This window comes from Ornithodoros turicata, chromosome 2 (genome assembly GCF_037126465.1).
Source record: "Ornithodoros turicata isolate Travis chromosome 2, ASM3712646v1, whole genome shotgun sequence".
NCBI lineage: Eukaryota > Metazoa > Arthropoda > Arachnida > Ixodida > Argasidae > Ornithodoros > Ornithodoros turicata.
In genome coordinates, this window is record NC_088202.1 from 114,929,054 (window position 1) to 114,943,644 (window position 14,591).

Consider the following 14,591-nt stretch of genomic DNA (forward strand, 5'->3'; position numbering starts at 1 on the left):
CCCCTGTGAAATGACCATCCGAATTCGCCATAGAACCACACAGAACCCACGTCCCCAAACATACACCAGCGCAGAGAAATAGATTCCGTACGTAAACATCCTAGGCAGATAACAAACGTGCGTTGCTTCAGTTCCCTGAGTGACATTCATGAGCTGACAAGTACATAATGTTCACTGAAAAATGACGCCACTAAAAAACTCATTCTCTGGTGTCCGTAGTCTGTTCCGCATTTAGGAATCAATAGTCTCCGCGCATGGCGTAGAGCAGGCACACAATGGTCATCGATAACATAGCGGTGAACGTAGCCACCCGGTATGTGAATTCAATAAATATGATGACGGCAAAGACACTTAGAATACCGGTACATCTATGCAAAATTGGCTCTAGTGTTGCGCTGAATGCGTCTATGGCACGGAGTGCTGAATGATAGAAATATTTGGAGAAAATCCAATGCAGCTGCGTTATCTCACGCTGTCGGAACGTCGGGTCCCATTTCTGAGCTTCGACGATTTCCATCGTGCATGGAAATTCCCATTCATGGTATCACATACGGATAGATTTCGAAATGTGGTCAGAGGCTACACCAATTACTCGTTGTTTACGAACCGCAGTAAAGCTATTCAATATTTGGGTGCATGTCTACTGGCCTTAGTATTATACGGTGTGGTCCATTTTATTCCCTTCGCCACCAGGGCTGCGCCACCGTCGCGTCTGGACCGAGTTCACTCGCGAATTTTTTCCGCGCGTGGTGGGCGGCGCGTGGGCGGAGGGCTACCCGTGCGCTTATCGTCGCACATTTTCCCGCCTTGGCAGACTTCGTTCGCAAATTCTTTTCCGTGCGCGGTGGGTGGCGCGTGGGCAGTTTACATGCAAGTATGGACATACACGCTGGCAACCCCGCCAAGTGATGCCACCGTCGCACCTGGGCCGACTTCGTTCGCAATTTTTCCGCCTAGGCCGACTTCACCAGTAAATTTTTTTCAGCTACAACATAGTGGACGGTTTACATGCAAGTATAGACATGCGAAGGACAGTCACACATAAAAGTACATGTGGAAATATATTTATTAATGCCAATGGTTCTGGGAATTGTAATGCCAGTCTGTGAAGGGGAAAAATCCAGCCGAAAAAACTTTCACGATCTGAAACAGAAGAAACACATTGCACATAATTATATACTTACTTATTACAGGTATGATGCAATAACATTGAAGAGCTATCACACAGAAAGAAGCACACACAACATTTTTTATTCATGGCAAACGAACTCGTTTATGGAAAAAAGCAACCCGCTCGCGTGCGATACCGCGTTAACGCGTCAGGCGCAGAATCGCGTTCGGTTTCGGGAACGTCCTTAGCGTCGGGGAAGTCGCCCAGCGTGTTGCCGAAACGTCTTCGTCGTCACGCGGATGACCCTTTCTTCGAGTTTTAAGTAAATGTGATTCGAAAAATATTCGTAATTATCAATCTCCACAGCATAGAGAATCCACATTGCGTTGTAGTGTATATAGAAAATATCAAACCCATCGATTAAATTCTCTGTCATCGCGAAAGTCTTCTTAAAATCCTCATGTGTCAAGTCAGCGAGCTAAAGTTTGCGTATTGCGAAAATTACACTTTCAACAACAAAGTTCGTAAACTGCAACACCTGTTCAAATTTTCATTAAACACTTACTGCTGTGCGTTAGTCTCCACTTTGCAATACTTCCCCATGGATTGTTTCGATAAATTTTAGCATTTAATGCACAATCAAATATGTTGTATAGGATGTCTGACTATATGTACAATTTTTTAATCTGTATCTTTAAAAAATTGTAAGAAAGTGTGTACAGTTTTGACTTTAAAAATTTAAACAAGAAAATGATGTTGTAGAGTTTGCGTTTTACCTCATTATGAGGTAAAAACCTATAGAATTGAAGTATGCCCTTTCCCTTTGTAGTGTGCGTAAGCTGTGACACTATGAATATGATAGTTTTTCAGTATGCCTTCGGGAAACCTCAGGTACATTTTGTGAATTGGATAAATGATCTAAGTGTATGTGTCACCTGTGCTGCTTATAAGGATGAAGTTTGCAAAAGGAATATTTGCCAATTATAATTAAATTGACATATCTTCCATTGTGCTTATACATGATGCTCATCCTCATTGTATATTGGTTAAACATTTCTGATGATAATTGTGTGGTTCGCTTCTCCCAAATTCTGATTGCCAGTTAGAATTGACCTCATAATCGTTTGTGTGCTGTGTGTTACGAGGATTGCGTGATTAGAATTGTAGACTCCGCCTGCACATCCCCCACTGTAAAATACCCCATTTGCATCGCAGCATTTGATAATTGATTCCTTTCAACATATATTGTCAAAAGATGTTATAGACATTGTTTCAATTATACATTTGTCATTGCTCAAGAATAAGAGAACAAGAGAGCTAGTCCAGCTGGTTGAGAAATATACACAGTGTGCAATTTAATTCACAAAATATGGCAAGTTTTTGCAGAAGTTTAGTGATCCACTTTTGTAAACAAAGATTGATGTATCATGCCTCTAAATTTCAATGACATAATTGTATCGATTCTTCTCCGTCAATTCTATCCTTTGGATGTTGAAGTTGTAAAGATCGTGCTTCTCTGCATTCTATTGTAGACCAATAGTTTATTGGTAGTCGGGTAAACCCTATTTGATGGTCAGCTTTGATTCCATATGAGAATTCTTGCACATAGTGTGGAATATTCGTTTCCTTAGCAATCCTTGGTATCAATCTAACCATGCTAAATACAATCGCAATCAATCTTTTTGTTGCGATGCATAGAATTCATTATAGTGATGACAAAGAAATTACATTTATTATTTCAATTATACATTTGTTTATTTTGATAAAGTACAATTGTCCTATTCCAAACTCGTTTTCGTTTGTTGTCTTGATTGATGAATTGAGAATGCATCATATAGTAGTGTCTTATTATGGGTCGCTTGAATCCAGCGTTGATTAATGCAGTCGATACGATGTCGCCGTATTTGTATCACTTCAGTAACTTGCATTTAGTTGCCATGAACTTGCACAATCTCTTATTGATGTTTCCTTTCTTTGTATGAAGATTCTTGAATGGCGTACAAGAGAGTATTCGATGAAAATCGTCCGGTGGCCCACCGCAGTTGATATGGTCGTTGAGTTTCAATAAGTGACGATACATCAGGCCTTGTACAACAATGCATAGGTCGGCGAATTCATTCATGATGGCCTTCACCGACTTCATTCACCATCACCTCATAGAGAATGATGTGATGTTGAATGAAGGGCATGATGTGATGTGAAGTTGAAGTTGAAGTTGAATGAACGGCATGATGTCAAGTGAAGTTGAAGTTGAAGTTGAATGAAGGGCTATGATGTGATGTGAGGTTGATGTTGAAGTTGAATGAAGGGCTATGATGGGATTTGAAGTTGAAGTCCGCGTGATGGGTTTTGAAGTTGAAGTCCGCGTGATGGGATTTGAAGTTGAAGTCCGCGTGATGGGTTTTGAAGTTGAAGTCCGCGTGATGGGATTTGAAGTTGAAGTCCGCGTGATGGGTTTTGAAGTTGAAGTCCGCGTGATGGGTTTTGAAGTGGAAGTCAGTGTGGTGGGATTTGAAGTTGAAGTCCGCGTGATTGGTTTTGAAGTTGAATTCAGCGTGTGCGGGTTTGGAAGTCGAAGTCCGTGTGTTGGGTTTTGAAGTCAGCGCGATGGTTTTTAAGGGGAAGTCAGCGGGATTGGTTTTGAAGCTGAAGTCTGCGCGATGGATTTTGAAGATGACGGATATGTTTCGAAGTCCTCATAATAGGTTTTGAAGCCGACAATGTTTAGTCGATGTCTGACGTTCACGTGTCGTGACTGTTACTTGTGCGAACGCATGCGGAGTGAATGGCAAATGTGTATTGGAGTGCACCGAGCGCACATAAACGCTTCGCGTTTCGTGTCTGGTGTGGGCGTATGGGCCTGACACTGCAGATGCCTGGCGGACTTCCTCCACCCCCCTCCCCTTGTTGTGTATCGGCGGTCGCAGGGAGGGAAGTGTTTGGAACGCGTTACTCTCTGGTGTAGTGGGGCGCGGAGGGCAATGTCATGTAGCCGGAGGTAACTGTAGGTTGCGAATGTGAGCGGTAGATTAGATCGAGATGCGATCTGGCGTTCTGCGGTCGCGCGGTCTGCACGTTGCGGTTGTTCTGTTTGACTCATTTGCTCGCCTACAGCTATAATGTGCGTGTATATGTATATTGGATGGTTTGGATTTGAGCCTCCGCCTTCGGTCGCGTACGCGCGTTTTACTAGACGACAGTAGATTGCTGTCGTGCTGACGAGGTGTGTTTTATTAGGCTTATTTTGTGTCTTCTTAGATTGCTTATTTTTCCTTTGTGTGATTGGGATCCAAATTGGACAAGATCGGGCTGGCATTGTTTTCGTGGACGTCTTTTATTTTAAATGTAATACACAGAGGTCACTATAGGTCTCTTATTTATCTGAGGTGCATAGGTCATGTTTTGGGGAATTATGTGTTCCGCATGCATGTAGTATTCATCGGACACAGGTGTTCCATCAGAGCACGCAGCTGCTATTTCTTAGATATTCATCGCCAATAAAATACATTTCAGCAGAGGCGGGGAAGTTAACTACCACCCAAAAGTTGCTAGTTACGAGTTACGTCATTAAGCTAAATATGTAATGAAGTTACAACCTTCAAGTTATCAAAATGAAATTAAGTGAGAAATGAAAGTTCTTGCAACCATGCCGAAATTAAGTTCGGAGCGGAGTTCCGAATATACCTCGTCAATTGGGCGCAAAGTGAGAACTGGAATTCCAAGTTCTGCGAGTTCCCATTTTCCGCGCACATTCCATAGAACGTTGCCAGTGGCCTTATCACCTTCCCCGTAAAAAAAATGCACTCCACGCTCTGCTGCGACCTAACTCAGAAGCACGTCGGAACTGCGTTTGCGTACATCCAGTACATCGCGCTGCAACAAGGCGGAACAGACAGGCTGCTGGCGCCGCGCACGTGCAAGAGGCGGGGTCACTGTCGTCGGATTTTTCAGCAGCAAAATAAAAAGAAAGGAGCCCGCGTTGTGTGTTCTGCCTGCTTGGACGTGAAGCGAAATAGAAATTTCTAACTTTGCACTTTTGCGAAGTTACCTCAAAAAGTGACTAACACTACAGTCAAGTGATTATAATGTGAGGTTGTTTCAAACATCAAATAAAAACAGGTAAGAGTGGGAATTGTTGTGTCGTGGGAAATGTGTCAACACATATTTATTTAGAGATTGTGAGAGAGGAAAAGAAACTGTTTCACGGACTGTACTTTGGTGGTCTTCCGGGCTCCTAGCAGTCTTCACTTAAAGTTGCGCCTCACATTCTGTATGTATTACATGTGTCCAAACGCTTCTGTCGTTAAGAATTCACTTAGTGTTCGTCCGTATATACCCTCCTCGGAGGAAAAAGAATACAATGGGTTACACTTTTCCGAGGACAGATTCTCAGTTTTTGGTGTCAGTGATTTATCCAGACCATGATACAGTGAACCCTCGTTATTATGACCATGGTCGTCCCCGAGAATTTTGGTCATAATGCGGAATTGTCATATTAACGGAGGGATTTGCAGAATTTTGACTACATTGTTCCCAAGGAGTATGGTCGTAAAACGCATATGTCAGATTATCGGGGGTCATATTAACGAGGGTTCACTGTACATCCCTGTGACACCCCCCCCCCTCCCCCGACACACACACACCAAAGAAAAAAGTTTGACGACACCCCCTGCAAAAATGGGGGCTTGCCGTTTCAGCTGTAATGACCTGTCGGTAATTATACGTGTAAAGCTGTTATCACGTAGCTGTAATAATGACCACGCCCCCTGCTTGGGATTCCGGATAAACCACTGCAGTGGTGTATTGCATGAAAGAATTAGAGTAAAAACATATGTCCAGCGAAGGTGATTACAGGCCGCTGAATTGGTTCATGACGGCTATTTCCAGTGTCAGTAAGCATCATATCACAAGAACCCATGTAATACTGAGTGGCTGGCCACGATGTATTCCGATGCCGAAGCTAATACCCCCGCGTCACGAGTGAAAAATGGCACGGCGGAAAAGCCAGACGAACGAAGCCACATCATCGTGCAATGTACCGGCAGGCAAGGATATCGTACGAAGCCACATGGACCTGCAATGTTCTATGCGCTCACTTAGCTGTCAGCAACGGGCGCAACATTGTGAAACAACCCTACCGCGTAAGCAACACACCTCCCGCCGCCGTTCACATGCGAGAGCGGAGGTCAAACGTTGCATCCCTCCCTTTCCTTCTTTCTTGGTGCACCCTGCTTCCAAGCCCAACCCAGAGCAAGGCGACCGCACCCTTCAAACGGCATACCCCTCCTCCGCTTACATTTTCGCCGCCACTACCAGGAAATCCACGCTAACAGGGGCGAGGAAGACGCCAACGTCAAAATCCTCCAGCAGCGAGCAGCCGGGCACACCAACGTAGGCCTTCGTTGGTATTCAACTTCAAAACCCCATCAGCGGTCACCCGAAGCCACATGAACGCGCAATGTGCTATGCGCTCACTTATCTGTCAACAACGGGCGCAATATTGTGCACCAACCCTACCGCGCAAGCAATACACCTTCCGCAGTTCACATGCGACAGCGGAGGTCAAACGTGGCATCCCTCCCTTTCCTCCTTCATTGGTAAACCCTGCTTCCAAGTCCAACCGAGAGCAGGCTGACCGCACCCTCCAAACAGCATACCCCTCCTTCGCTTACGCTTTTGCTGCCACTACCAGGAAACCCACGCAAACACTGGCGAGCAGGACGCTAGCGTCGTAACCCTGCAGCCGGGAACACCCGACGTAGGCCTTTGTCGGAGTTCAACTTCAAAAACCCCATCACCGACTTTAGCACCCATCATAGGAATTCAACTTCAAAACCCCATCACAAACTTCAACTTCAAAATCCATCACAGACTTCAGAACCCATCATAGGAATTCAACTTCAAAGCCCCATCTCAAACTTCAACTTCAAAATCCATCACTGACTTCAGAACCCATCATAGGAATTCAACTTCAAAACCGCGATGGGATCTGAAGTTGAATTGAATTCTGATGATGGGTTCTGAAGTTGAATGATGGGTTACGATGTGATGGATTCTGAAGTTGAAGTTGAATGATGTGATGTGATGTGATGGGTTCTGAAGTTGAAGTTGAATGATGGGTGATGATGTGATGAATTCTGAAGTTGAAGTTGAATGATGGGTCATGAAGTGATGAATTCTGAGGTTGAAGTTGAGTTACGGGCTCGTGATGTGATGGTTTATGACGGTGATGCGATGTGATGGGCTTTGCGGAAAACTGACCATGATGTGATGTTGAATGAATTCTTAGCAAAATGCCGACCTATGCAACAATGTTGAACTTCTGCTCATTCGACATCGTTGCAAGAACTGGTAGAAGAAAATAATTGCATAGCCGTGGTAGTGGGAAATATCACGTGATAAGATTTATGTGCTTTCCATGTCAAGAGTTAGATGTCATTTCAACAAATCCATAATGAATTGTGTGATATAGACCGCTTGTATATGATAATTTGATCTCACTGCTTTCTTGATGAATGTAATGCCCTTTGCAATCATTACGATTACATCTGGTGTTGAGTATTTCAATTCTTCGTTAGCCGACCTCAAAAACTCCACCACCAATCCCAGTGGTCCTTCCGATGTTGATGCGCCGTTATTTTTATAACTATTGTAGATTTGGTAGATTTGTAGATGTTCTTGCACCTGCAATTCTGTAATTTCTACCATATCTTCGAATACGACCATGTCTATGACGTATCGAAATACAGTGATAATGGAATCATTTCGAGGCTCTACTTTTTCGAAGCATATCTGTGCTCATTTTATTGTTTAAAATTTGGAATGCTGTCGGGTTTATAATGTTATTAATATTCCGCCCATGTCCCCATGAGAATTATGGAAATTGATTTACAAAAATATGTGAAGTGTAAGAAAAAGCGTGTGCTTTCAATGATTCTATGTACAAGACCGTGCGAGATTCCTCCCTATGGGCATAACCTTGACGTGGGTGTGGGGGAAGTTTATGGTCGGCAGCTTCCATCTCTCACTTTATTGTTTGAATCCACTAGTTGATCCTGTTTGTTCATTGAAAAAGACAGTTTCTGTACTGTTTCTATGGTGTATTCACGCTGCTTGCTTAGAAATGATTTGTCTGAATTAATTATTGTTTTGACTTTGTTTCAGGTTTTACTCGATCGATATTAAAAAAATATTCTGTGAGTCGGGAATTATGTATGCATGATTTTCCTCTGTAGGAAACCTTCAAAATATTTCTCGCGTGCTTAGAAAATGACATCCTGAAATAATTATTGTCTTGTATTTGTTTCAGTTGTGCACTCGGTTGACATTAATAAAAATATTCTCTGAGTTGGGAAAGCCTCATATTTCTGAGCTGCATTTCAGATGTGTTGTTTCTGTGTGGTTCATCATTGTAGAACTTTCTGTTGCGAGATACTATAAAAATTTGATGTACATTAATTAACTTTGCACTGTTTCTCGTTTTGACTGAGTACTGATTCGCTGAAGGTATCATAATATTTCTCGTTTGCTTAGAAATTGTTTGTCCAAAAACCGATTTGCTCTGATATTGATGTCAGTTCTTAGTTTCTACTGGCTATTGATTGTTTTGATAGAATTCTTGTGTCACATCACCAGGAAATCAGGTTCTTTGTTCGTAAAAGCAGCGCAATTTCCTATATATCGAAGAATAGAGGTAAAAAGGGCGTTCTCGGAGACAGAGAACCCTTGCGCTGAATGTTGCATTAGCACATAATGCTTAGCATTGGTCTACGGGCGTTAACAGCACGGTGTCAAACCGCAAAAATACGGGTTCGGTTCGGGTTCGCGTTGCTTAGATTTCGTTCCGGTTCGGCCGCGCCAAAAATCGAACCGGTTCACAAACCGGTTCAACGCTTCCGTTTTACATCTCTCAGAAAACTGCTTTTATCAGGAAATGCATTACTAATAGACGACCCTCTGTTTACAAACATGTGACGTCACGAGAAGACCGATTCGAGATTATATTTGCTGTGGTGGGCAAGAAGCGGGAAAAACGGGTCGGCTGATAATGCCCACCAGCATGCTTTGCGCGGCGGCGTTACGTAATAAATGACGTAGGGGCGTGGGTCGTCTATAGCTTACTGCTGTTGTCTGCATTGACGTGTTTAGTGGTCAGGTGCTCCCTTCAGCGTGAGAAATGGACGAACACTTGCAAATAGCGCCCACGCTGATAAAAGCGGCGTAGTTCTGCTACTTTCTGTTCCTACAATCGCTTTTTTTCACGCGTACAGTGCCAGCGATACACTTAAAGGAAGTCAAATAAGATGGACAGCATTTTACATAGACGACGGTACTGAGCCGGCACACTGCATTTGCAGTGTGAATCGATATGAAATCGTACTGAAGCATGTCGAAATAAGTCTGTCAGCCTTGCGCTGTCCGAGATCACAGCAGTGAGAGTCAATCAACAACACAAAGGCAATGTGCCACGACACAATTGCACTACCAGTAAGCAGGACTACATTTATTTTTCAAACCACCACCAATCATGCAGGCACCGTTCTGCGTATGTTCCTTCTCTACTTCTCATGTTTCTGACTTGTTTAATGTTTACTGCTCACGTGAAAAAGGAAATGTTTGGCGCTTGCTTAATCACATATTCGTCCTATAGAGTTACACAACTGCCTTACTCCATTCCTGCTTCATTCGGTGGACGATGGCAGGCCACTCACCTTTCAGAAAATACAGCAGTTGCCAGCAGAGGACGGGCGCGCCGTTTGCTTGGAAGCGTTTGACAAGTGTCTGCGTGACTCGTCCTCTCTGAAGAGCAGACACCACAGCGCGATCGTGGGGCGCTAGCCGCGGCGCTCACAAGGACAACTGCGCTTCAACGTGTTAAAAACGACGCTGAAAGCATACTTACTATACGTCATCGTTTGACTGCTAGGGGAAAATTTTCGAAATCCACCAGATGGATCCCAATGTGTCCTCGTCCGGGGTTTGAGAGGCACTTGAACTATTATGCTGACTTCTTTTATGTACGAACCATTTCGTTGCGAACCGGTTACCGCTATTATTTTTTCCGGTTCCGCTCCGGTTCGTGTTCAACATCGTCATGAAAATTTCGGTTCAGGCTCGGGTTCGGTTCAGGCAAAAATAACGGTTCGTGTACGGTTTTCGGTTCGGGGTTTGGTTCGACACCCTGGTTAGCAGTTACCCCTTTCTCCAAGCTTCTGGCCTTATGAACACCCTGTGATTGCCGGTGAACTCTGAGAATGCCTGAACGCACTGTGAAAACTCTGACTGTGCATTGTCTGTTTTTCTTATTTTTTATTTCATTAATTGTTTTTACTTTGGAATAGCAAACCGACCTTTGTTTGGCTGACCTTTCCTTTTTCATTTATGAAACTTTCATAGCCCCCCTTACTACTTACACTGGACCGAATAGTACCCTCTGAACGTAACAGGTTGAGCTCGATGATAAACGATTCACAAACAATGGTTCAGGTCTACAAATTCTTCCATTCATTGTCACTAGTCAAGTAAGTTTTGGCATTATCCAGTCAGTAGGAATGTTTTATGGTCAGCTCAATTTGTTGTATGATTTGTCGGTACCTTTCACTTAACTGGTTCCAGTGTCATATATGACATTTTTAAAGTAACCTCTGTGGCATGAGGCTACTTCGGCGCGCGTGGGGGGGGGGGGGGGGGAGGGGTATGTTTATAATAAAGGAACAAAGAAGGGAAAGGTAGTCATACGCGAGTCGGCTTGCTTTTCACAAAAAGTAAAAAAATACAGGACGGTTAGGACTCGTGTAACGCGAAATTCAGCGCCAGCTGTGCGTGTGGTGAAATGAGGCCGGATGAAAGTGTGTATTGAGTATTGGTGAGTGTGTGGGTATTGATTTGTGGTCGCTGAAATGGTTGGCGAGGTGAGTGGTGTCTTGGACGATGCATGAGCCATATGTCTGTTGTGGGTTGGCGGATGTCGGTGCACAGCGTAAGTTCCAGTTGTTCGGACATATCACTTAGACGCTCTTGCCCAGTGAAATGTCCACGTTGAAGTCTCCGACGTCGAGAAGCATGTGCATGCGGTAAGGTGCGAGTACATACACGATAAAGTCGCAGATACGTTCCGGCGCGGCGCGAGGCGAGAAGTAGCACACAGCCACCACAAGCCCTGTGGGAAGCTGCACGGCACAGCTGACGCTGTAAAACTGACGTACCTTGTTTTTTCTTTTCTCATTTTCCATCGACAGCGGTTGTAAACTGACGGGATTCTCCTCGTGCTCGTCACAGAGGAGGACCTCTGTGAAATAAGCGAAATGGGGTATGCCCCAGTACAGCAGCCTTTCGTCAGATGGCAGCGCTGCACGGCACATGACGGCAATGAAGGACCGCGGAACTTTCAAAGGTTCAAGAGGAGAGACGAAGCGAGCTGGTATGGAGGGCTAAAGCCAAATGGAAGACGTGTGCACGCGCGGTGAAGTGAGCAGGACAATGCATACTTTTGAAAGGTTGTTTGACAATCTCATGCGACACCGATCAAGTGAAGCAACTGGCTAACGTTGCACGTTTTCAGAGTAACACATGTATAATTTGGTTCCCATTTTACATAATGGGTTCAAGCAAACGCCTGCCACAACCTCCGTCAAAGCGCAAATCAAATGTGATCGGAACTGAACATAACTGTGTGCCATTTTAAATATTTTAATTGCGTGTGTCTGATTGACAAGTTTCAGACTGCAACTTTCAAACTTTCATCTTGATGAAACACCCCAATCATCATAATCAAAATAAAGTTATTGTTGTTGTTGTCCAACTTGTGGCAACCGCATCGCAGGCTGATAGCGACACCGGAGGGAACCGGTCGGGACCGTGGGGGCGTTCCCCGGTGGATTTAAAAACCGGGCAAAAAGGGAAGAGGGGCAGTTGTTTTGCTGGATGCAAGCTGTTGTCTGTGAATAAACCCGGTATGTTGGTTTGAATCTCTGTTGTGCTGCTTGTTCCTTCGCGCACGGAACGGACGGGCTGACACCCCGAGGTTATGGGAACTTAGGTTTCCACAAACTTGATAAACTTTTCCCTGTAACCGATTAAGGCAAATCGTGTTATCACTCTTTCCTTTTCCGGTTTCCCTAATTTCGAGTATCTCAAAAGCGATATAAAATTCTGAAATTACCTTGAGGCCCCGTGTCTGTACATCATTGCCGTATTATTACTGGCCTCTTTTGTTAGTAAATCATCGAGAAAAATTAAGACATGCGGCCTCTAGTATGCCTCTACGGCGCACTTTACGGTTTTGAGGTATTGCAGTAGCAATTAAGACGCGTCCTCCCCAGGTGAAAAATGTTTGCAATTACATGTGGTTTATGAAACAATTTCTACTTGAACCACATTGAACCCCTTTGTACGTACGTGGTTTACAAGTGGGAATTGCTTCATAAACCATTTGGAATTGCGACATTTTTCACCTGGGCCGTACTTTGTGATTTGGGCACCTATATTTCGACACGTCTACGCGAAATAATTAGATAAGCATTGTGTAAGCATAAGTTCTGCCTATTGCACGAAACTGTTGAATTGTTTCCCTTATCGCAGAAAACGGGCCAACATGATCGTCGTCTCTGTAACTCTATGTGCAATACATGTAGCCTGTGACATCAGAATGCACAGTCTTCAAATATCTGTGATGTGGACGTAGTTACCGCTGCGCCAATAAAACATGAATCATCATCATCTTTAATATCTGTGAAATCTCCGGTGTTTCTTTTCGTTATTTAACTTCCAAAGAAGGTATCTTACACGGGACAGTGACGGCGTGAAACGAGAGTTTGACAGAAATAAACCTGATGGTGAAAAACTCTTTTGCGCCGCCGTCTGACCTTCGAGGCTTTTCCGTTCCTTCTCACATATAGATGTTTATGGTGACTACTGTAATGGTGAAAATACCACCTTAAACGTCACCGTTACCCAATGTCGAATTCCGCTGGTCGTATTCGTGCAGTGCAGTGTACTGTGTCGGTGTTTGTAGAAACGTACAAAGAGAGAAAGGAACGTAAGTACAGTGAGTTTCAGTTAATTGTACACCATCACCTTTGCGTGCGTAAGGGACAGCGTTGGTGGTGCTCAGCCCTGAGCACGGCACGAAGCCCTCTTTATATTTGTTCTTGCGCAGAACCACCAACACCATTCCTTAAATACGCAAAGACGACAGCGTGCGTAACTCGCCTCGCGACGGCTCTGCGTACGCTATCGCCCTTGCGTACGTAAGGTATAGCGTTTGTGGTTCTGCGCACTGCGCGAAGCTCTCTTTCTGTTATGGGCGTGCGCAGAACCATCAACGCTATCCCTTACGTACGCAAGGGCGATAGCGTACGCAGAGTCGTCGCGAGGCGAGTTTGCGCCCGGGGCAGGGCTAATCTGAAGCGTCCCCTCCCTCACTGCCGTCAGAAGCCTTGTAAACAAGAAAACGCACATTTACACTGTCCAGACCGTAAATTCCAATTCTCTTCATTCCTACTTTATACTGTCCAACCAACCTGTCAGGGCTGGAGGGCGCCCGGGGCGGCTGCCCCTCCCGCACCCCCGTCGCTACGGCTCTGAGCGTACGATATACTAAAACTCTATAAATGAAACGCGACGCACGCTGCACTGGGGTGACCTGTGTAACGTGCACACTTGAGCCAGTGCAAGCTTTTTTGCGCTACCAGGGTCGGTAGAATTCGGAGTTCAGAGCGGTTATGACAAAAAAAAAAAGAAGAAGAAATTGCTCTTTTAGTCATTAATGATGCATTTACTGCAACGCGATGTATTTCATACCGATAGGCAGCACGTAGCATCGTAACGCACAACACGTTTATGCACCAAAGTAACAGCACACGATGCAGTGCCGTTGGGAACACACGTTAAAACGCTGTTCTTACGGGGGACAGCTTCGTCTCAGTACTGCTACATCATTGCCAAAACCCTTACCGGTACTCTATAGCTGTCAAGTTGTTCCACGTCGTCCAATTGGTTCTTAGCCCGACCCATTCCTCTCATCCAGGCCAAAACGACGACGACTTCAGCTTACCACGACAACCACATTTGTTCCGCCACTGCTGCCATACTGACCTGCTCTTGCCTCGAGCACCCAAAGGGCGGGAAAGCCCTACTGCGTCAGCATGTGCTGCACTGCCGCGACCCTTATCTCGTTTTCAAGCTCGGTGACGTGCGATATCATCGAGAGTGGGTGCGGGTGTCCCTATCAAGATGATGCCTTATCGTTACAACGTTGGGTTGGAATAAGGTTGAAGCTGGCAAACTGTGTTCAAAGAGAAGCAGTGCGTGGGTCTTTCGAAATAAATGCGTGTCACGTGTGATGCATATAAATGACGACAGGTGCACAGTACAGGCATCGTTTATTTTTTTTACACATGGTGAACTTGTTCGCTGGAGCATAGATATTGCGACGTGAAGACGAGCATATGGACCTGTAGAGCTGCCGACAGTACGTTTT

General features: G+C 44.7%; 1 long non-coding RNA gene across 1 annotated transcript in view; it reads right to left on the bottom strand.

Moving 5' to 3' along the window:
- The window catches only part of LOC135385966 (uncharacterized), a 54,321-nt gene extending 40,086 nt beyond the window's left edge, over positions 1-14,235 (bottom strand). The window contains exon 1 of the long non-coding RNA XR_010420544.1: positions 14,066-14,235. This is a non-coding gene — a long non-coding RNA (uncharacterized LOC135385966). The remainder of the gene's footprint in view (positions 1-14,065) is intronic.
- Between the last annotated feature and the right edge of the window lie 356 nt (positions 14,236-14,591).